This window comes from Oryctolagus cuniculus, chromosome 2 (assembly GCF_964237555.1).
Source record: "Oryctolagus cuniculus chromosome 2, mOryCun1.1, whole genome shotgun sequence".
Lineage (NCBI taxonomy): Eukaryota > Metazoa > Chordata > Mammalia > Lagomorpha > Leporidae > Oryctolagus > Oryctolagus cuniculus.
The window spans coordinates 106723063-106747353 of NC_091433.1; the positions used below are offsets into that span (position 1 = coordinate 106723063).

At 50.8% G+C, this 24291-nt stretch overlaps 1 long non-coding RNA gene across 2 annotated transcripts in view; it reads left to right on the top strand.

Annotated features, from left to right (window-relative positions):
- LOC127487959 (uncharacterized) overlaps positions 1 to 23661 on the top strand; it is a 30017-nt gene extending 6356 nt beyond the window's left edge. For both annotated transcript variants that reach the window (XR_007915292.2, XR_011386444.1), the window contains exons 3-5: positions 20634 to 20805; positions 23096 to 23204; positions 23467 to 23661. This is a non-coding gene — a long non-coding RNA (uncharacterized lncRNA). The remainder of the gene's footprint in view (positions 1 to 20633; positions 20806 to 23095; positions 23205 to 23466) is intronic.
- Positions 23662 to 24291: the final 630 nt, after the last annotated feature.

A 24291-nucleotide genomic window follows, 5' to 3' on the forward strand; every position in this document is an offset into this window, starting at 1 on the left:
GTCTCCCTTGCATGTGTCGAAACCTAAATAACAAATATTCTCCAAAGACAATGAATTTATTTAGGAATGGATTTGCAAAGGCAGTGTGCATGCAACAGTAGACAATGTGCATATTCAAGGAGCGCCAGGCAAGGGCAAGTTTTTCAAGGCAAAACAAGGAGGATTATATATGTTACTTTGAGACAATCGTCCTTAGCTACGAGGATTAATAACGAGTGCAGCATTAGTCAAGGATTAAATGGGAAGTTGTCAGGCAAACATCTTTGCAGAAGTGTTTTTAGGGCAAGGTTGTTGTGGCCTTTCACCTTTGTGCAGGGTTGTGGTTTGGGCAGAGTCTTTTGGGGTAGTTCAATTATGGGGCATGTGTGCGTGAGATGCCTTCCTTTGCAATCTCTTTGCTTTATTATTACCCTTTTTAGGGTTTGACAAAGGTGACTCCATTTTGATCCTAAAAATCTTCACACATAGGGTGGAAGCCCCTGCATTCTTAGCCTCGCCCTTCTGCCTTCCTGGGGAGAAAGAAACTGACCTCCAAGGGCACTGATGGGCCCCATCAGGAGGTGGGCCCTCACTCTCTGTTCTGGGGGACAGATGGGAAAAGATTTCCAGGGAAGGAAATTTGACTTTCCTTCTGTCAGTGAGCCACACAATGGTTATTCTTCCTCTAGGAGCTAGCAACACCACACCAATCCTCCTCCCAGATAAGCAGATCCATTTTTCCCACCACCAGTCCCAGTTGCTTTCAGATCTGCTCCAAAATGACAGAGAAGATCCCAAATCCTGATGATCACACAGACACAGTCCAGTCACCCTCACATGCAGCACCTTTGTTCCGACAGCTGACACGGTGCTTGGATGGAAGCAAAACTCCAGTCTGGAGTTATAGGAGCCATCATTCCCATGGCATCCATGACCTACAGGGCTCATCATTATGAGAGCTGATGCTAGATTTATCCCTACCATGCTCAGCAGAAAGAGGTAGAAGGAAAACTATAGGACAGCAACTATTAGATCCCAACCAGTGCCTAATGTTAGCCAACCCCCAACACCCACCAAGGTGACTACAGCTACCCCCAGCCCATCCTCCAACATTTCCCTTCCCTCCCCTCAATGACCTACTACCAAGCACCCCTACCAGTGGTTCTGATCCAGCTTCTGCTGGTAGGAAGTACAAATAGCTGATTGTTAGAATTTGACTTTTGACTCATAATAAAGGTGGTACCAGAGAAAGGGGGCAGGGAGAGATCTACCCTGTACCTTGCAGTTCCCAGATGTGTGGAGGTGCATGCTGTGTTGGGGTGGAGTTGGGGAACAGCATAAGCATTGTGTGTGCTTGTTTTGTTTTTAAGATTTATTTTATTTGAAAGACAGTTACAGAGAGAGGTGGAGACAGATAGCTTCCATCCACTGATTCACTTCCCAGGTAGCCATAACAGCCAGAGCTGTGCCAATCCGAAGCCAGGAGCGAGGAGCTTCTTCAGGGTCTCCCACATGGGTGCAGGGGCCCAGGGACTTGAGCCATCTTCTACTGCTTTCTCAGGCCATAGCAGGGAGCTGGATAGGAAGAGGAGCAGCCGGGACTAGAACCGGCGCCCATATGGGATGCCAGCACTGCAGGCCAGGGCTTTAACCTGCTGCACCACAGCACCGGCCCCGTGTGCTTGTTTGTAAGGAACTGCTGCCCTTCACTCCAGCTCCCCTCAGAGCCATGCCCAGCCCCCACCCCCACCACTGCCTAGCCCGTAATTGCTGCTTCCACCTGGCGCTGAAGAAGGGAGACTCCAGTCACTACAGCTGTGCAGGTCTCTGTACAGTAAAATTTATTTTTTTATTTTTTATTTTTTTTATTTTTTTTTTTTTTTTTGGACAGGCAGAGTGGACAGTGAGAGAGAGAGACAGAGAGAAAGGTCTTCCTTTGCCGTTGGTTCACCCTCCAATGGCCGCTGCGGCCGGCGCACCGCGCTGATCCGATGGCAGGAGCCAGGAGCCAGGTGCTTTTCCTGGTCTCCCATGGGGTGCAGGGCCCAAGCACCTGGGCCATCCTCCACTGCACTCCCTGGCCACAGCAGAGGGCTGGCCTGGAAGAGGGGCAACCGGGACAGAATCCGGCGCCCTGACCGGGACTAGAACCCGGTGTGCCGGCGCCGCTAGGCGGAGGATTAGCCTATTGAGCCGCGGCGCCGGCCCTGTACAGTAAAATTTAAAGAGCTGTCTGTCCCTAAGCAGAGTGACAGGCTTCAGGCTCTATTGTTCGTTATGTTTTGAAAACAGATGCTTTAGGGCTCAACTCTCATATGCATAACTCATCTGGAAATGAAACCTCAAGTCTCCACCCACAGCCTTTTGGGAGGGGTCTTGGTCAAAGGGCCTTTCTTTTTTTTTTTTTTTTTTTTTTATTTTTGACAGGCAGAGTGGACAGTGAGAGAGAGAGACAGAGAGAAAGGTCTTCCTTTGCCGTTGGTTCACCCTCCAATGGCCGCTGCGGCCGGCGCACCGCGCTGATCCGATGGCAGGAGCCAGGAGCCAGGAGCCAGGTGCTTTTCCTGGTCTCCCATGGGGTGCAGGGCCCAAGCACCTGGGCCATCCTCCACTGCACTCCCTGGCCACAGCAGAGGGCTGGCTTGGAAGAGGGACAACCGGGACAGAATCCGGCGCCCCGACCGGGACTAGAACCCGGTGTGCCGGCGCCGCTAGGCGGAGGATTAGCCTAGTGAGCCGCGGCGCCGGCCCAAAGGGCCTTTCTCACACACACCTCCAGCCCCTGCCCACTCCCGCTGTCCTGTCCCCAGCTCCCATATCATCTTCCAGCTTCCAGAACTTTTTTTTTTTTGGCATTAAATCCTCTGCTTTCTAATAATCTGTCAGTACCACGCTGGACATTTTGCTTGGTTCAGCTGACATCTGAGCCCCACGCTTCTGAAAAGCATTTGATGGTGCCTGAATCAGCCTGCAGGGCCCGACAGCAACACTTCCTTCTCAGCATGGGCCGTGTTACATAAAACAACAGCTTCATGGAAGCCCCACCTGTGCACTGGGACATGCTAGCCCAGCTGTCAGGCACGCCAGCGTCATGCAGGGAGTGAAGCTTTGATTCGTCATCTTTGTCACACTCATCTACCCCGAGGCAGGTCACCACGGGCAGGCTCAGCAGCCCTTGGCTGCTGGAGTGATGGCCACACAGGGGAATCCGTGCCTGTCTGGTGTGCTGGCCTGGGCTGGCACAGCAGCTCTCCCAGGAAATGACGCTGGGCATGGTCACCCCATGGAGCTGCTTCGCCCAACACTGCTGACTCTAACACTGCTGCCCGTGGGCACGTGCTGTTGCAGACACCCTTGCTCCATGGAGTACAGGGAAAAGACCCCCACACACCCAGAGTGAAACAGGAGGGTAGGCAGCCAGGCTCCCTCTCCTGGCACAGGGCAGACTGGCAGGGTCTAGAGATGAGGGCAGTTACACACCACTGCCTATTGATGGACTAGCCATTGTATGTGTTTTCTTTTTTAATCTTTATTTGAAAGGTAGAGACACCTGGAGATAGAGAAGTCCCATTGACTGGTTCACTCCTAAAATGGACCAGACCAAAGCCAGAGGCCAGGAACTCAAACCCCATCTCCCACGTGGGCGACAGAGACCCACCTACCTGAGCCATCCTCTGCTGCCTCCCAGGTGTGCACGAGCAGGAAACTGAAGGCCACAGCAGAGCTGGGACTTGAACTTGAACCAAGACCATCTAGTTTGGAATGTGGACATCGCAAGTGGTATCTTAACCACAGCACCCATACCCATCCCCAAGAGAAAGACTTCTAACGGGATCTGTAAGGCATATTGTTTCGGTTTTTTTTATTTATTTTTGACAGGCAGAGTTAGACAGTGAGAGAGAGAGAGTTAGAAAGAAAGGTCTTCTTTTTCCATTGGTTCACCCCACAATGGCCACCGCAGCCGGCGCACCGCGCTGATCCGAAGCCAGGAGCCAGGTGCCTCTCCTGGTCTCCCATGCGGGTGCAGGGCCCAAGCACCTGGGCCGTCCTCCACTGTGCTCCCGGGCCACAGCAGAGAGCTGGACTGGAAGAGGAGCAACCGGGACAGAACCCGGTGCCCTGACTGGAACTAGAACCCGGTATGCCAGCGCCGCAGGCGGAGGATTAGACTATTGAGCCACAGCGCCGGCCAGGCATATTGTTTTAATGTCTGTCCAGCTCAGAGCCTACAATTCCCCATTGTTCTGCCGAATACCCTGTGTTAACCATGTCTTTGCTTTTCTGTATCCTAAAGCTTTGATACGTGGGGTCTTGCTGACCCTGGAGGAACTGCCCTCCCCAGAACTAGACTCTTCTGAGAGGAGCAAACAACTCACCCACATGCAAACTTCTTAAACCAACCCACCTGGAGCCCACAGCCCAGCCACCACCTCTAAAGGGGCTCTCACATCCTGGGCCACCAGCCCCTGCCTTTATCATCCGAGGTCAGGCACCCCAAGCCCCAGGGTCACCTCTACGTCCACAGCCCAGATATTATTCCAACCAGCCTATGCTAAGCCTGCCCGCCCTGCCTCACCTCTTATTTGCTTCAAAACCATAATAAAGGCAGTGTCCCTGATCCTCCTCCTCCCAACCCAGCCCCCAGCTTCCCCTTGGGCCCTCCGCGGCCCTCACAGCCTCTCAGGGACCTGTGACTATAACCGACCTATTCCTCAATGGCAGCCACCCTCGGATCTGTCAGCTTTGCCACACCTCACCGATTTAACAATCCCTGCATTACAGGACCCTCCCTCCCCAAGTCCCGGGAATGTTTGCGTCCCAGGGGCTGACCCCTACATTCGGCTTCTCATCATGTCCTTTTTCTTAGGAATTTTAATTTGCGCCACAGGACAGAAGTTGTTCCCTTTCAGGTGCTAGACATCAATCATGTAAGGTCAAGAGCTGAGGGGCCACCATGTCCCACTGGGAGCCAGCAGGGTCACAATTCGAAGAGCTAAGAGCAAGGGAGACCCAGAGGGAAGCAGCAGTGAGCACCGCGCACAGCCCAGGGGCCCCAGCCTTCCCCAGGCTCTCCCCAGACACTGGCCTTCTCCTCGCTCTCAGTTCCAGCTGCTCCCTGCGCCTTCGCAGCACAGGAAGCAGCATCCATGTAGGAAGCCTGCGTCGGAGGCCCCTGCTTTATCTACTGTGCCACAACATGGGCAAGGCTGGGCCTTTGTAAGGTACTTAGGATGAGGTGAGCTCCTGATGGCGTTGTTGGCTTTATAGGAAGATGAAGAGGGGGAGGGGTGGGCATTTGGCCTGTGCTTTAGGAGCTGTAAACATGTTGGTGCCCCACGTTAGAGGTTCTATTCCTGGCTCTGGCTTCTGTCAATGCAGACCCTGGGAGGCAGTGTAATGGCCACAAGGCACACACCTGAACTGAGTTGCTGGCATCTGATTCTAGCCCCTTCCCAGCCCTAGCCATGGCAGGCATGTGGAGAGTGAACCAGCACCTAGGATCTCAATCTCTCTCTCACTCTGCCTCTTGAATGTTAACATTGAAACACACACACACACAGGTAGGCAGACCCGAGCTCGGACACTTGCTCAGTCTCCCCTTGGATGCTGTCTCTCAGCAAGAAGGCCCTCACCATTCCAGTGCCCTGCTCTTATTTCTATGCACCAAAGACACATCTATTCTCTATAAATGACCCAGCTTCCAGGGTGGTGTTGTAGCTACAGAAAATGGACCAAGAGCCTCCCAATCCCCTTTGGGCTGAGAAAAGTAATCCATTTGTTTCCTACATCTTGGGAGGGATCACCCAGAGTCTAGTGTAGAGAAGAACACGAGTACCCCCAGGGAGAGGAAGAGAAGAGCCAGGACAGCAGGGTCAGGAGGCAGGAAACTCTCACGGTCAAGGTCAAGGTCTTCGGCGTGGCCATGGCAGAGCCCTATGGCTTGGGAGCTTGTTAGAGCTGCGTAGCCTCAGGTGCAGTGCAGAAGAATGAATCAGAAGCAGAGTAGGGGCAGCAGTTTGTGGTGAATAAGCTCCCCGGGTGACTCTGAGGTTCAGAAAGCTTGAAAGAACACTACTGAAGTGGTTCTGCCCCAGATGCTCAGCCCAGGAAGCTCACTGGAAGCCCTGATGCCCAGATCGCCCCTTCACACCTGTGGAGACCTTGAGAGAGTGGTGCAGGGACAATGAAGCCTTCTGAAGCTCCCCAGGTGTTGCTAATGTGTGGCCTGCTAGGGTTGAGAGTTAAACCACTTACATTCTCTGTGACCTGTGCCTCCGACTCTTGCAGAGAGAAAAAGGCAAGTGAATGGGGAGGGAAAATAAATTACAAAGCTGAGTCACAGACGACAGTGACTGAGACAAAAAGTGAGGCCAGGGCTGGCAGAAGAGATCTGAGTGGGCCTCCTGCATAACTGTGCTTCTTTGGTGAACTTAGGGTCCACTCAGGGGAACTAGGGGCATCGGACTCCAATTCCCACTAAGCCAAGATCTAGGTCAGCCTCCTCACGTGTTCGTTCATTCCGACTACTAGTATGTCATGTTTTGCGCACCTGCTCTATGTGCAGAGTTGTTCTAGGCACTAAGGATTCCCATTGCAGTGGAGAAAAGCAACAATGATTGAGATGTCCACAAGTAACTATCTTCATTCCCACCTGTGAGACGCACTAGGACCCCTCCCCAGGCAGGTCCTCTCCTCCAGGCAGAGCCATTCCAATGTGACTCCGCAGTGGACTGGGTCTCCATCCTTGGGAGTATATTTTCTCACCCTTGGGCTTCCAAGCCTTGAACTGACTACACTGATCCAGGAAAACTAGAGGTGCCTTGATGCTGACATTTTTGTAACAGGATCATGGTGAACTTTACTCTGATTCCATCTCTTGGAAAAAGGGCGGTTAAGTAAAAACCACAAAATGCAGAGACTACACATCACACACTTCAGGAAAAGCTATGCACCGTAAAGTGATGACGCACAGATAACAAATCATAACTATGTGTTCCAGGTGTCTTCTATTCAGAACACACCCCTGGCCTGGACCTGTTTCCAGAATGTTCTTGACAGACTTCCAACTACTTTTTTTTTTTTTTTTTTTTTTTTTTTTTTTTGGACAGGCAGAGTTAGACAGTGAGAGAGAGACAGAGAGAAAGGTCTTCCTTCCATTGGTTCACCCCCCAAATGGCCGCTATGGCCAGCGCACTGCGCCGATCCGAAGCCAGGAGCCAGGTGCTTCTCCTGGTCTCCCATGTGGGTGCAGGGCCCAAGGACCTGGGCCATCCTCCACTGCACTCCCGGGCTACAGCAGAGAGCTGGACTGGAAGAGGAGCAACCGGGACAGAATCTGGCACCCCGATCGGGACTAGAACCTGGTGTGCCGGCACTGCAGATAGAGGATTAGCCTATTGAGCAGCAGCGCCAGCCTGCCCACTTCTTATGGAGTCCTCGCATGTTGGAAAGAGGGTGAGGGGCTGGCCCTGTGGCATAGTGGGTAAAGCTGCCGCCTGCACTGCCAGCATCCCATATGGGCACCAGTTCAAAAGTCCGGTTGCTCCAGTTCCAATCCAGCTCTCTGCTATGGCCTGGGAAAGCAGTGGAAGATGGGCCAAGTCCTTGGGCCCCTGCACCCACATGGGAGACCCGGAGGAAGCTCCTGGTTCCTGGCTTCAGATCGGCCCAGCTGCGGCCATTGCAGCCAACTGGGGAGTGAACCAGCAGATGGAAGACCTCTCTCTCTCTCTCTGCCTCTCCTTCTCTGTGTAACTCTTTCAAGTAAATAAATAAATCTTTGGAGAAAAAAAGAGAGTGAGAGAGTTCTCTAGGACCCCCCCTTTTATTTTTAAATTATCTTTATTTTTTATTGACACATAATACTTTTACATACTTGTGGAGTACAGTGTGATGTTTTGATTCACATGTATATTGTGTAATGATCAAATTATGGTAATCAGCCTATCCATCATTTCTCTATGATGAGTGAATACATTTTTAAAAATGCTGTCTTCTATTTACTTTTAAATCATAGTGCATTACTATTTATCATATTCACTCCCAGGACTTATTCTTCCGATCTAATTGTAATATTATACGGGATCCTTTTATTGGGACTCTAATCACATGCATGACCTAATTATCTCCCAAATACCCCTTTGGCTGCACAGGGCCAGGCCGTGGGACACAACACTGGTCTTGACAGAGGCCTGTCCCAGAGCTGTGTCTGGGTTCAGGCAATCTTAAGTTCCTAATCCAGCTTGGACACCTCTGGCAAGTGCCTCAGCCTCCCAGGGCTTGGTTTCCTGCAACTCCAATAAGAGGGTCATGGTCAGAGCAGCTCTCACACAATTACTAATGCCTGACTCTGTCCCAAGCCCTTTATTCACATATTGGCTTATTTCACCATCCCAACAGCCTATGAGGATGGTATACGGGGTATGAATGGCCCTGTTGTCCAGATAAAGAAACTGAGCTACACACCAGTTAAGTAACTTGTCAAAGGTAACACAGGGTCTATGTTGAATTATATCCCCCGAAAACAGCTGTTGAAGCCCCGTCCCCTCCCCAACACCAGTATTTCAAGATGCAAACCTTTTTTGGAAATAGTATTTCCCCACAGGATATGAAGCGAAGATGAGGTCATTAGGTCCAATGTGACTGATTCCAAAAACAGTGGGGCCAGGGCTGTGGCTCAGTGGATTAAGCCACCACCTGAAGCACCAACATCCCATATGGGCACTGGTTCGAGTCCTGGCTGCTCCATTTCTGATCCAGCTCCCCGCTAATGTACCTGGAAAAACATCAGAATATAACCCATGTTCTTGGGGCCCTGTACCCAAGTGGGAGACCCCAAAGAAGTTCCTGGCTCCTGGCTTCAGCCTGACCCAACCCTGGCTGTTGCAGCCATTTGGGGAGTGAATCAGTGGATGAAAGATCTCTCTCTGCCTCTCTCTCTGTAACTCTGCCTCTCAAATAAATAAATAATAATAATAATAATAAAATATTTGAGAGGCAGAGTTACAGAGAGGGAGAGAGGGAGAGGCAGAGAAGTCTTCCATCTGCTGGTTCACTCCCCAAATGGCTGCAATGGCCGGAGCTAGACCAATCCAAAGCCAGGGACCAGGAGCTTCTTCTGGGTCTCCCACACAGGTGCAGGGGCCCAAGCACTTGGGCCATCTTCCACTGCTTTCCCAGGCCATCAGCAAAGAGCTGGATCAGAAAAGGAGCCCCCAAGACAGGAACCGGCAGCAAGGACAGAAACCAGCACCCATATGGGATGCCAGCGCCTCAGACGGAGGGTTAACCTAGTACACTACAGCGCTGACCCATATAAATAAATCTTACGGGGGGTGGGGGGGGCGGCTATAAACACAGATGGGCAGGCACAGGGGAAAGATGATGTGAAGACATCCAGGACACTCCTGATGTGACTCAGTGACGCCTCTATGGGCAGAGGGACATCAACACCGGAAGCTGGAGAGGTGAGGTGAGGAGGGATCCTCCCCAAGAGCCAGCAGAGAGACAGAAGGGCCCCATCCGGGCCTTGACCCTGGACGTCAAGCCTCTAGGACTCCTTGTTCCAAGCCACTCGCTTTGCGGTGCTTTGTTATGGCAACCCCTCACAACTAACACACTTTGGTACTTCCAGTTGGAACTGGGCGTCCATTCCCCCACGGTGGGGGTGGGGGCTGGGTAAGCACCCTAAGGGAATGGAATAGACAACGTTTTATTGGTTGTCCACCTATATTCTCAGAAGACCAAAACAGATGATAAAACACGGTAAACATCACTAACAAGACTGAAACCATCCCGGCTCCTCGGCATGTAGCAACAGAGCTGCTCCTTCAGGAATGGCTTGTACCCTGCGGAGATGGGCGGGGTTTGTTTACCACTGTCCTTTTGTAAGCTCTGTTTCATTCACTGGGGTTGAGCCTATTACATTCCATCAAGAAGTGAGTGACTGCTGCTCCTGCCAAGTGGAATGAGGCCAGTGCCAAACATCTTCCCAGGGAGGCGGGTGAGAGGCCCTCCCCAAACCTGCTCTTCATGAGCCTGGTCAGCACACCGGGTCAGCCCTGGGTCCCAGACCTGGCACAGCCCCACTGTAACTCACTGGAAGTGCTGCCCCTCGCCCTGCTCCAGAATTAGAATCTGCATTGCTGGGGGCGAGCAGTATGGCAGAGTGGGTTAGGGCACCACTTGCAACACCAGGATCCTGTATCAGAGTGCTGGTTTAAGGCCCAGCTGCTCCACTTCCAATACAATTTCCTGCTAGTGTGCATGAATGGGCAGCAGGCGAAGACCTAAGTGTTTGGGTACCCGCCACCTGCATGGGAGACCCCAGTAAAATGTCTGGTTTTGGCCTAACCCAGCCCTAACCAGCAGATGGAAGATATGGCTGGCTCTCTCTCTCTCTCTCTCTCCCTTTCAAATAAATAAATCTTTTTTTAATGTGACAGAGAGGAGGACAGACAGACAGAAAAGACCTATTTGCTGATTCATGCCCCAAATGGCTGCAACAGCTGGGGCTGGGCCAGGCCAAAGCCAAGAGCCAAGAGCTTCATCAGGGTCTCCCATGTGGATGCAGGGTCCCAAGGATTTGGGCCATCTTCCACTGGTTTCCCAGACACATTAGCAGGGAACTGGATCAGAAGTGGTGTAGCCAGGTCCTGAACCAGTGCCCCTATGGGATGCCAGTGTTGCAGGCAGAGGCTTATCCTGCTATGCCATAACACCAGGCCCTAAATAAATGATTTTTTTTTTTTTAGTTTAAAAAAAAAATCTGCACTACTGGGCTTGAACATACCCCTTAGAGATAGAGGCTCCTGGTGAGTGTGAGCGGGGCCAAAACCCACACAAAGCAGAATCACTGATTCAGGCCAGTTTACCAGACACTAGCACCAGTGTAGTTTGTGGCTTAAAGTGCAGGGGTGAATATGGCTCTACTAGTTCATGGCTGGGCGCAAGGCTTCAGCTCTGTGTCCCTTGGTTTTCCCTTCTAGACCATGGAGACAATAGTAGTCTCCGTTTAGGGAGATTTCAGGATTAAATCAGCTTTCAGAACAGTCTGGGCAAGAAAGGAAAGCAATATGATGTTAGCCAAGTAAACATCAACTAGTTAACGTGAAGGACACGAAGCCGGCCTGAAGTATGAGAGAACCCAGACGGCTGTTCCTAGAAGGAAGACTCCACTGGGAACAGAACCATCTGCCCATCTCCCAGCCTGGGCTGCCTGGATTCTCGGCCCCCATCCGCAGGCCCCACGCTGGGAGATGGAGGAGCCCAGCAGATTTCATGCAGGGGGAATTTCGGGAGCCCTAGCAACTGGCCCAGGATGGCTTCAGCCGCGCCAGCCTCTGACCTTGCTCCTGCCAAGTCCCACTCCCGGGGCAGGCTGGGACCTGCGCAAGCGGCATTACAGACTCTTCACAGACATCTGCAGAAGGCCTCGGGGGAAGCAAAGCCAGAGGCCAGGACCTTGGCCAGGTGCTCGGAAGGTGGTGATATCTGTGGGGGAAGAGGCGGGTGAGCAAGGTGGCAGCAGGCAGCTGGGAAGCAGCAGGTGGTAAACGGTCTGTTTCCCCTTCTGGACACATCCTAGCATCTGTGGAGTGGTCCTGGGCTCGGCTTGGGTTGGGGCCCTAGGGAAGCAGATCCTTGATCCTCCATCCTCACGACCAGCCTTCCCCCATGTCCCTGTTCCCATGAAAGGAAGCAGGAGGAACTGCGGCTCACAAGCTCGCCTTACGCTGCAGGCACCAGGCTCAATGCATCACATGTGTGGTTGGCCTGATGCTCCATGCAGGAAAGAGATCCCAAGATCCGCTCCCTTCTCGTGCCAGGCTCAGGCGCCACCCCCAACCCACAGCTCAATCCCCTGCTGCCCCAGATGGCCTGGCCTCTGCTCCTGACCTTCTCAAGCACCTCCCCTAATTGCCAGGGGCTGCAAGTCCATCTTTGAGTGACACCTGTACCCAGTCCGGGCCGTTCTATGTTCCTCAGCACCCTGTTCTCATAGTGGGGAATCTTTAAAACTGGTTGCTCTGATTGGGTGGGCAGAGCTGAAAAGTCAGAGAGATGGGGCCCTAACAATTCCTGCCTGGGACACAGAGGGTTGTAAGCACTGGGCGGGAGGTGCTGACACACATACACCTGCAAGACACCGCAGGGGGTCAGGGATTCTGAGTCCACAGGACTTCTCACCACCCCAGCAATGCTCTTGGCCACACAAAGACTCCTAAAAGCACCCAATTGCCCACTGAGTAGCATGACCACAGTTGAACCAGAACTTGACCCCTGTCCTGCAGAGAGAGGGGTCCCTGGTGGTCTCCTTAGCAGCCAAACTCAAGATGCTACCCTTGGAGCTGCACAACAGGATGGTCATTCCCCACCATCACCTGCTGGCCTTGGCCGTGCTATCTGCAGACCAGAGGCCCAGACCTGCCCTCAAGCCTTCTTCCTGTAGATCCTGTAGATGCTCACCCAACCCCTTGCTCCCAGCTTCCTCCCCCATACTCTCTTGTCCTCCCTCCCCTCCCAGAGCAGCCCCCCACACACACTGTGTCCCCAGCCCAGGCTCCACTCCCAGAGGGCCCACATTCCCAAATCCCGTCACCCAGGAACCTTGGCTGTTATCCCCAAAGTTCAACAGTTATGGGCATTGGAGCAAGCACTTGAACCCAAAGCCCTGCTGACCTCCTCCTCAGTCAGGGAGGGGACCGTGACTGCCTTTGTCCTTTCAGGATCCTCTTTCTGCCCCGAGAACCAGAAAGTGGCACCCCAAAGGGCTTTTCCCTTCCCACGGGCAAGGCCATGGTTGTTAGCTCCCTGCTGAGGGCCCCAGCGGGGAAGGGCAGAGCCGTGCCAGTGCTGAAAGCCCTGCACCAGGACAGCCCCCTCCATGGTGAGTCCATGTGCAGCATAAAGGAGAAACTATGCAACTGGACATGAGATAGACCCTGACCCTCCAGAGGAAGCTTCTAGAAACACTTAAACATGGCTCTCTCCCCGCCATGGGTGCCTTTCTCCCTCGATGGCCAGGAAGCTGCTCTCTTGGCTGAAAGGCAGGTATATGAGGACAGCATTTGACCAGTCTGGAGCCAGACCCCACCCCAAGTCTCCAACCAGGCCTTCCTTGTCAGAGCCGAATTCCTTCATTGTTGACACCTGGGCCCTTCCAGGGCATTGCAAGGAGATGCCCCAAAAGTGAAGTGGCCAAGCACACTGGTGATGTCCACAGCACAAGACCCCCACCTGCCTGACATCCTCCCCTAGAAGAACATTCCAGTCTCTCCTAGCCCAAGGGCTCCTCTCTCTGCAGGGGCAGGAGCTAGGGCTCGGCTTGCTAACCTCCTGTAGGGCGGGTTTCTTTCTCCAGTCACTCTCACCTGGCTGGCCCTGGTCATCACCCGGAGACTCAGCCATCAGCACCACAGCTCACAGTTGGTCTGGGCATCAGAACCTTTAAAAGACGCCCAAGGAGACCAGGAGAAGCACCTGGCTCCTGCCATCGGATCAGCGCGGTGCGCCAGCCGCAGCACGCCAGCCACGGTGGCCATTGGAGGGTGAACCAACGGCAAAGGAAGACCTTTCTCTCTGTCTCTCTCTCTCACTGTCCACCTTGCCTGTCAAAAAAAAAAAAAAAATAGACGCCCAGGGGCATCCCGGCGCTTCTTTGAGTTGGAGAATCACAGCTCCACGCCCTGAGCTGGACTTCACTCTTGTGCAGGTTGAGTAGCCCTAATCCCAAAACTTGAAATCCGGAATGCTCCAAAATCCAAAACTGTGTGAGCATCGAGGTATCATCACAAGTGGAAAAATCCTCACCATGGCACCTTGCTTCGTGTATAATATTTTATACGTTAAAATATTGTATAAAATTACCTCAGTCTACGTGGATGAGGCATATATGAAATAAAAATGAATTTCGTGTGTAGACTTGGGTTCCATCCCCCAAATATCTCATTTTGTATGTGCCAATATTCCACCCCACCCCCCGATGAAAAATAATCCAAAACCCAAAACACTTTTGGTCCCAAGCACTTCAGCTAAGGGACACTCAACCTGTGGTGCCATCTTTGTGCTCTGTCTGTCACACCAAAGGACAGGAGACACCAGCATCCCTCAAGCAAATCTCCAAGGAGCACTGTTGAGCAGTCAAGAAGAAGGCTGTGGCCAGCGCCGCGGCTCACTAGGCTAATCCTCCGCCTTGTGGCGCCGGCACACCGGGTTCTAGTCCCGGTCGGGGCACCGGATTCTGTCCCGGTTGCCCCTCTTCCAGGCCAGCTCTCCGCTGTAGCCAGGGAGTGCAGTGGAGGATGGCCCAAGTGCTTGGGCCCTGCACCCCATGGGAGACCAGGATAAGCACCCGGCTCCTGCCATCGGATCAGCGCTGTGCGCCGGCCGCAGCACGCCAGCCACGGCGGCCATTGGAGGGTGAACCAACGGCAAAGGAAGACTTTTCTCTCTGTCTCTCTCTCTCACACTGTCCACTCTGCCTGTCAAAAAAAAAAAAAAAGAAAAAAGAAAAAAGATGAAGAAGGCTGAAGACGGTGAAGGCTGATCCTTCTCCCCACTGCTAACTTGCTACCCGCTTACCAAGTCTGAGGCCAACTCTTGCCCGAGACACATACAGACATGTTGTTCTGGAGTAAACTTTCATTAGCAAGCAAGGACAAAAAAACTGCTCATACATGCTGTTCTCTAAGCTGCAGAAGTTTCCAGTGCTCCATCTTTGTAGATAGCCTCAGGCACGGACTATTCATTTAAGCGAAAGTCATGCCAGTATTAGGCAACCGGAATCTACCAGGGGCCAGGGCCGGATGCCAAATGAACAGGGCAGCAGCCCTGAGGATTCTGATGTCTTGTTTATGCAAGAACGAGGGGTGCTCCATAAGTCTAGCCAACCTACTCGTCTTGAGTGTTTATACTCAGCCGTGAGAGCCCATTTCTAACTTATTTCACGAGCATTAGCAGGCAACTATTTGCACTAATGAAACCCACTGAAAGTTCAGCTAGTGATCAGTAGAGAGACAGGTGGCAGAAGCCTCCTCTGGGCCATGCATTTCTTACTAGAAGTCCAGCTGATCCCTTTGCCTGCCCTCTCCTAACGGGAGTGCTAGCTGCCCCTGGCTATAGTGTAATCTCAGGGCCACGTGTGCAGGTTGTGACATCACACACAGATGCTACACGACTTGAAAGTCAATTCATTGCCTCGTACACTGAGAAGATCGTGGTGTCCACCCAAGGCACAAACTTGCATCTACCCATGAGCAAATGCCAGATAGAAAGCACGGGACGAATCTCTATGGAAAAATCCACAAATGTCCTGTATGTTAGACAACTCAAGAGGACTCCAAAACGTTCCTGGAAAATAGCATTAAAAATAACATTCATTTTGGGATCAAAAGGTTTTTTTTTTTAAATCCATGCTTCATTTTCTCATAATATAGATATATCTTTTTGAAGGTCCATGAGAATTCTTTATCATCAGGAAATATACCCTGAAGTATTTAAGAGAAAAGTGGAGTACCTGTTTATACCTTTAAACGATTCAAAGGAAACAATACAAATACACACACACACACACACACACACACACAGGAGAGAGAGAGAAGAAGGAAAAAATGAATATAATAAAATGTTAGCAAAGAAGGAATCTGGATGAATAAGGTAGAAATTCTGTTTACTATTCTTGCAACTTTTCCTTAGGTCTGAAATTAGGTCAAAATTTTTATTTTATTTCAGAAACAGAGAGACAAATGCACACATACAAACACACACACACAGTGTGGGGGGGTGGCGCCCACTTGCTGGTTCACTCCCCAAATGCCTGCTATGGCCGGGAGCACAATTACTTGAACCATCTCCACTGCATTGGCAGGAAGCTGGAGTCAGCATCCAGAGCCTGGTATTGAACCCGGGCACTCTGATGTGGGACAAAGGTATCTTAACCTCCAGGCTAAGTGCCCATTCTCAAAATCATTTTTTTACTTTAAAAAAAAGTCTGTCACCAGCCCCCTCATGCCATCTCTACCTGGCCTGAGTTCCCTTCTGCTCATGGATGTGGATCTCCTCTTCCTGGTCCCAGCCCCTGTGCACATGCCTGGGACCTCCGAGGGCAGCCACGCAGGCCTGTTTGCCAGGCCCTGGCGCCCCTTGGCTCCACGGCTCGCTTTCAGGGCCCCACTCTACAACTGCCTTGCAGTGGTCAGGACAGAGGCCCTTGTGGAAATCCTTCATCTCTCCCCAGAGCCCCTAAAATCTTCCCCCAGCCTTGTTCCACTTCCTCTCCAGCCCCCACTGATTCCTCCCTCCCCTCTTGCTCCCACTTCCTCTGAGAGTCGGTCAGGTCAGGCTCTCTCTGAGCTGGCCTGGCCCACTTGGTTCCAGATCTCTTCACAGGTCCTGATCCAGCTTGTGCAGACATAAAACGAAGACTATCCAGAGGACAAGAAGAGACTTTGTTCAGAGTTTGCTAACGCACGGGAGTCGGCACTGTTATTTGCGTTTTAGCGGAGAAAAAAGGCAGGTAGAAGAGTAGAGCCACCACCGCGGCTCACTAGGCTAATCCTCCGCCTTGCGGCGCCGGCACACCGGGTTCTAGTCCCGGTCAGGGCGCCGGATTCTGTCCCGGTTGCCCCTCTTTCAGGCCAGCTCTCTGCTGTGGCCCAGGAAGGCAGTGGAAGATGGCCCAAGTGCTTGGGCCCTGCACCCACATGGGAGACCAGGAGAAGCACCTGGCTCCTGCCTTCGGATCAGCGCAGTGCGCCCGCTGCGGCGGCCATTGGAGAGTGAACCAACGGCAAAAGGAAGACCTTTCTCTCTATCTCTCTCACTGTCCACTCTGCCTGTCAAAAAAAAAAAAAAAAAAAAAAAAAAAGTCTATAGAGTGGAAAGAAGAGATAATGATGTCAGGTGTGCCCTGATTGGAGAGCGGCAGGTAGAAATGGGACAACCTAGCTGATTGGTTAGGGGAGAATGTTTGCCTTTCTCTGATTGGTTGACATATTATCCCATTTTTTTGTTATTGTTACTAGAATGAAATACTTGAGGCTAGGGACATTTATAAAGAAGACGTGTTTATTTATCTTACACTTCTGAAGTTTGAGGGCATCGTGTCCACATTGGCTTGGTTCTCATTAGAACCTCCTGGCAAATGGTCTCACAATGCATGTGTGTATGTGAGAGGGAGCATGATGAGACAGGAAGCCAGAGAGTGATTCAGAGCTTGGACTCACCCTCACAACAACTCACTTTCTCAAGAACTCAGTGACCCACAAGAATTACCTTAATCCCTCGCAAAGACACACTTGCAACAATCTAAGAACCTCCCTCTCAATGGTCCCACCATCCCTACACTGAGGACCAGGCCTATAATATATGGGCCTTTGGGTTACCAACCACATCCAAACCATAGCAGTTGTAAATTGAAAACAAAGACAAAAAATGTAGAAACTAAAAGGAAAACAGATAATCCAACCTAAAAATTAGCAAATGATCTAAAAAGTCATTTCTCACAAGAAGACATACAAATGGCCAACAAGTATATGAAAAAATGTTCAACATCACCAGTCATCAGGAAAATGCAAATAAAAATCACTAGGTATCATCTCATGCCAATTAAAATAGCTATTACCCAAAAGATGCAAAAAATAACAGAGGCTGGTGAGCATGCAGAGAAAAGGGAAGTCTTTTTTTCTAAGATTTATTTTATTTATTTTTAAGACAGAGTTATAGGGAGAAGTAGAGACAGAGAGAGAAAGAGGTCCTTCACCCACTGGTTCACTCCCCAGATGGCTGCAACGGCCAGAGCTGCGCCGATCTGAAACCAGGAGCCAGGAGCTTCTTCCAGGTCTCCTACGTGGGTGCCGGGGCCCAAGGACTTGGGCCATCTTCCACTGCTTTCCCAGGCCATACCAGAGAGCTGGATCGGAAGTGGAGCAGCCGGGACTCGAACCAATGCCCATATAGGATGCCAGCGCTTTAGGTTGGGGCCTTAACCCACTGTGCCACAGCGTTGGCCCCAAAAGGGAAGTCTTATACACTGTTGGTGAGAATATAAATTAGTACAGTGATTATGGAAAAGAGTATAGAGGTTCCTAAAAAAACTGAAAATAGAACTATCATACAACCCAGAAATCCCACTTCTGGGTGTTTCATAATAATTATGAATAATTATATGACTATAATTATGTCAAAGTGTGCAGCACAATGGACAATGCACAAAAGCCAAGACATGGAATCAACCAATGTGTGCACTGATAGATGAATGCAGTTTTTTAGAGTGATGTATACGCTCAATGAAATATTATTCAGCCATGAAAAAAGAAAAATTCTATCATTTATGGTAGCATGGATGGAATTAGAGGTTATTGTGTTAAATAAAATAAGCCAGGTGCAGAAATAAAAGTGCTGCATGTTCTCATTCATTGGTGGAGACTAAGTAAGTTGATCACACAGAAGTAGACCCTAGACTAGAGGTCACTGGAGACTTGGAAGGGCAGGTGAGAGGGTTAGCACCAAAACACAGTTAGAAAGGGAAATATTTTGAATGTTCCACAATGGTAGGGTAACCACAGTCTACAACAATTAATTAGCCATTCCAAAATAACTACAGGGAAAGAGTTGGAAGATCCCAAACACATAAAAATGCTAATATTTGAGGGAATGGAAATGCTATTTACCTTGATTGAATCATTACCCATTGTAGACACGCCACGTTACAATACAGTGTCCCACAAATAAGTACAAATATTATGTCAGCTGAAGAGAGAAATACGCTTGTCCCGGTCTTCCCGGTTTAGAAATAATGTTCATACATTTTATTCTTTGGTCTCTTGAAATAGGCAAGGATTTAGCAGGCTTCATTTACAGCTCAAGACGCTGGGCTCAGAAGGATGGTCTAAGCTGCCCAAGGAGATTGCTCTGAGTTTGTCCTGACTCAGATTCTACTTTCCTTTTCGCTGTTCCTGTTAGCTTCATCTGCTTCATGTGGACATTGCAGACCGGCACATGGTTGAGAAAATGTCCCAAACTTCGCAATTTCTAATCTTGTCAATTATTGAATGCTGGCTAATATTCTCTTTTACTCTCTACTCTGTCACCATACATTTGTCCTAGAAAAGGTTGCAGGGTGGTAAGTTGCTGTGAGTTGAATCAATCGTCCCATTGACTCACCTGGAAAATCATATATAGATGGGGCTGGCGCAGTGGCTTAGCGGGTTAAGCCACCATCTGCAGTACTGGCATCCGATATGGGTACCAGTTCGAGTCACGGCTGCTCCTCTTCCCATCCAGCTCTCTGCTATGGCCTGGAAAAGTAGAAGATGGTTCAAGACTTTGGGCCCCTGCGCCCGAATGGGAGACCTGGAAGAAGCTCCTGGCTCCTGGCTTGGGATCGGTGCAGTTCTGGCCGTTGTGGCCAACTAGGGATTGAACCAGCAGATGGAAGACCTCTCTCTCTCTCTCTCTCTCTCTCTCTCTGCCTCTCTCCTTCTCTCTGTGTAACTCTGACTTTCAGGTAAATAAATAAATCTTAAAAAAGAAAATCAGGCCGGCGCCACAGCTCACTAGGCTAATCCTCTGCCTTGCGGCGCCGGCACACCGGGTTCTAGTCCCGGTCGGGGCGCCGGATTCTGTCCCGGTTGCCCCTCTTCCAGGCCAGCTCTCTGCTGTGGCCAGGGAGTGCAGTGGAGGATGGCCCAGGTGCTTGGGCCCTGCACCCCATGGGAGACCAGGATAAGTACCTGGCTCCTGCCATCGGATCAGTGCAGTGCACCGGCCGCAGCGCGCCAGCCACGGCGGCCATTGGAGGGTGAACCAATGGCAAAAAGGAAGACCTTTCTCTCTGTCTCTCTCTCTCACTGTCCACTCTGCCTGTCAAAAAAAAAAAAAAAAAGAAAAAAAAAAGAAAAGAAAATCAAATAAAGATATAGATGACACACATATATAACTTGTACATCATATATGTCAGTAAATAAAGCATTTCTCAGCATCTCTCCACTCCACATTCTCACCTCCTACACCACTTCTCTCTTTTGTTGGTGTAGCCATTTAAGGTGTGACAATAAAACTGAGAAATAACATTAATCCTGCTTATTATCATCTTCTAACTTTACTCTTTAATTTAATGCAATTTTTTCCACTTCAAAAGTTCTTAACCTTATTGTAAAAAAGTGTTTAAATTTTCCATATGGAACTTCTTTCTTAAAAGCAATAGTCATACCCAATACCATGTCAGGTCACTACCAAGATTATATTCCCTCGTGAACTTCATAAATTGGCCGAGACACTTAAAAAAACAAACAAAAAAAAAAAAAAAAAAAAAAAGCTAGAGTAGCTCTCGGTTACTAACCAAGCACTGGTTTGGGGCCAGCTGTGACTGGGGTTATTGTTTGGTCTCCTGGGCCCATTGCTAGAGAAGTCCACTGGTTTCCTCCACGTCTGGTTTAGAGCAGGCTGGCTTCCTGAGCTGGTTGCTAGGGATACGAGTGGGTTTCCTGCGTGGCTACTGCACGTGATAGGCCAGCGTTCCATTTTGGAATATATCCTGACCCTTGTCCTTTATTCGGTCTCTCACTTTCCAAGTCAAAGGACTTACGTTGGCTTTCAAGTCCCACACATGGTAGCTCTGGAAGGAGCTAGAACAACCCCATTCTCTCCGACAGGTGCCCAAAGATGTGTCCGGGTGTATTTTGCAGTCCTCAGTCAGCCATCCAAGGCACATGCACTGTGAACCCTGGGGCCTGTCTGCAGCTCCGTCATTTCTTAGCCACCCAGGGCTGCCACTGCCCCAGCATCTCAGATGAGTCAAGGTTCCAGCCCTCTTGCCCAGGGGCGGTAAGTCACCCCCTCCAAAATGCTCTTAATTTCTGAACATAGTCTGTTGTTTTCCTAGCTGTCAGGTCAGCCTGTCCCATTCCCTGTCCATCACGCTGGCCCGTGCATGTCAGGCCTACATACGGCCATCCCAATTTCCTACTCAACAGTCCCGTGAACCCCTCTTTTCTCTTGGAAGTGTTGCTGAATTTGGAGAGTTTGTTTCGGGAAGTTGCTCGTGTTGCAATTGTTGCTGCTGCTGGTTTAGTCACTGTAAGGCTGAAGTAGGATCCTTAAAATCCCCTTCCACATCCTTCCCTTTCTTCGCGGTGCCCTGTCTTCTAAAGGACTGCAGGTACAGTGAGTCAGCACAGACTGAGGCGGCACGAAAGCTCGCTGCAAGCCCAGGCAAACCGCCCAGGGCAGCAGACACGGCACTGGGTCTCTAAGTCTTAGATGCAAGACACTTGGCCTTCTTCATTTTCCCACATCAATTTAAATCTGGCTCCGAGCTTCCCAGCCCTCTTCGCTGACTTCCCTATCAGAAATACACCTTAGAGCAAGGTGAGAAATTCAGCCCCAGCCTACAGTCCAATCTCAGCAGAACCCCTCCATCGCCTGGCTCAAACAAAACCCATAGACTGGGCCTCACTCACCGTATGGTCCTGGCTCTCTGCCAGAAGTCACACCAAAAGCCCCGTGCAGGCAAGCCCAGCCCCCAAGCCCCACCGTGCTCGGAGCCCAGCCTGCTGTGTAGAGAGTGCTCAGGGCCACCTAAGGACATCTGTTTTCGTGGCACCACCCCTCCACCCAAAGCAAATAAATGCACCCGATGTTAGAAGACAGTTTTGGAAAAAAGGTAAAATCACAATTCTTCTACAAATGTAAAAATAAACATGTAGAGTTTACTCACATGACATGCGGCACGCAAGCAGATGTTATAAGTGGATCAAAGAAAACATTAAAAAAATCCATGTGAGAAAAACCATGTGGGATGAGCTGCAAATGGACACAAAACTGGTTTTTCCAAGGAGGTGGAGGGAAGCCAGTTAAATCATTACCAGACAGAACATACTTGCATATCACAGTTTACTCAGAGTTACAGAATAGCTTTGAAAGCACACCTAGACTCTGATAACTCAACTTGGAAGGTACACTATGGATGATGCATAGACTCCCATTGAAACACACACTGTTTTTCTTCAACACGAAGCTGGGCTCCACCCTTGTTCTCCCTTCCCAGCCCCAGGCTAATCTCGGGCAACAAGCCCATTCCCCCTAGAGGCGGAAGGGGATGAGAGACGGAATACCCAGCCAATGGCCAGACATACTCGAGGACTTCAAAAAGTACATGGAAAATGGAATTAAGAGATAAGTTTCTTGAAGGGGCATTTGGCATAGCTAGGCAGTTAAGATGTGTGCATCTGGCTCCTGCTATCAACTCCAACTTCCCACCAATGCCAACCCTGAGAGGCAACGGTGATGGCTCACATGATTCGGTTTCTACTACACACACGGGAGCCTTTGCTGTAGCCCAAGCACAGCTCTGGCCATTGCTGGCATTTGGGAAGTGAACCAGCATATGGGAGTGCTTATTCTTCTCTCTCTCCCTCTCTCTTCCTCAAATAATTTTTAAATGTGTTTATTTTGGTGCAAAAAAATGTTGCAATCCACGAAACCGAATATATAAAAATAGCAATCTGATACTCTGATACACAATGTGTAGCACCCATCCAGGACACCAATTTTTTTTTTTTTTTTTGACAGGTAGGGGTATAGATAGTGAGACAGTGAGACAGAGAAAAAGGTCTTCCTTCCGTTGGTTCACTCCCCAAACGGCTGCAAGGCCAGAGCTGTGCCAATCTGAAGCCAGGAGCCAGGTGCTTCTTCCCGGTCTCCCACGCGGGTGCAGGGCCAAGCACTTGGGCTATCCTCCACTGGCCTCCCGGGCCACAGCCAAGTCAAAGCCAGAAGCTGGGAATTCAATCCAGCTCTCCCGCATGGGTTGCAGGGACCCAACCATTTGAATTATCAACGCTACCTTCTGGGATGTGCATTAGCAGGAAGCTGGGGGCAGGGGCTCAGCAGGGACCAGAGGCCACACAGTGTGATGTGGGATGCAGTTGTGTAACCATGAGATGAAATGCCTGCCCCAGCATTTGCGTTTTGTAAGAAACTATTTATTACTTTAGGGAAAAAAAGAATTGGGGGAAAGAACTTAGTGTGGGCTTGAACCAGCCCCACTACCTACAACTGTATGATCTGGGCATCTTGATTGAGCTGCTATGAGCCACTGTTTTCTCATTGGTAGACTGAGAGATGATGGCACCTACATTACACATTACTGCGAGGAGTACAGGAGAGAATTCCCACATTATCCTCTTAGTTTTGGTGCCAGGCTACCTGAGTGAGTACTCACAGTAAGTTCCTAATCATTTATTGTTATTGAGAATCCACTTATTGGATCCCTACAACATCAGATCTTTGAAAACCAGGGCAACTGACACCTCAACAAGCATGTTTGGAGTGTCGATTTGGCACGGTGCCAAGCATGATACCGAAACAAGCAGCCCAGCCCACCCACCCCTCCCCCATGTGTCTAGAATTCCCCTGGGAAAGCCATCACACCCCTGAAAACAGGACCAAGCGCCTCTGCCTATGTATTTTACTTCTGCGTGACAGGTGAGCTGGTCATGTGAAACATGAAAAGGAGACTCCAGAGAAACACGGGCAGGAGAGGAGCCCCCGGTGCTGAGCCCACAAGGGTCCCCAGCGGGCAGAGCAGTCCCAGGGTTCCTCCAGCCTGGACGGAGTGTCGATGACATCACCCTGCAGAAGACAGGTCTGAGCATGCGCAGACGGAGGCACTACCCCCCACCCCCCACCCCCCATCCTCTCCCCTACCAGGCTGGTGGAATGTGCTTTGGACCCTCCTGCGACCATCTTTAAAAGGAAGATCCAGCCTTGGAGCCCAGCAGTGGGACAAGGGAGCCAGATGCTTTCGAGAACTGGTACCAGATTTCCCAGAAAGAGGATGGCTGAAGGCTCACAGACACACAAGCACAAACAGCACCAGGCTATTGGCGATGGCTGGTGAAGTTGCGGTTTTAAAGGCCATATTCCTCGGGGTGAGGAATCGCGCCCCTTGGCAGAGGGAGGGAGGGCGGCTTGTTCGAGGTCACCCACAGGGTGAGTGGTAACCCCTGCTCCTGACTCCGGAGATGCCCCTGTCTCAGCCGGGGTAGTGACCCAGCTGATAGGCGTCCCCCTCCGTCTCCCCTGCCCCTCCCCCTGCCCCTCCCCCTCCCCCTCCCCCTCCCCCTCCCTCTCCCTCTCCCTTTCTCTCTCCCTCTCCAGGCAGGCGAGGATGAGCAGCTGAGAGCAGGCCCTCGCCTTGCTCCTTCCAGACTCCAGCCAGGCCACGGAGCCGTCTGCAGACTGAGAGCCTGAAACCTCCGGAAGCTTGCAGAAACCAACCACAGAGCTGGAGAGGAGGACGGAGCCAGG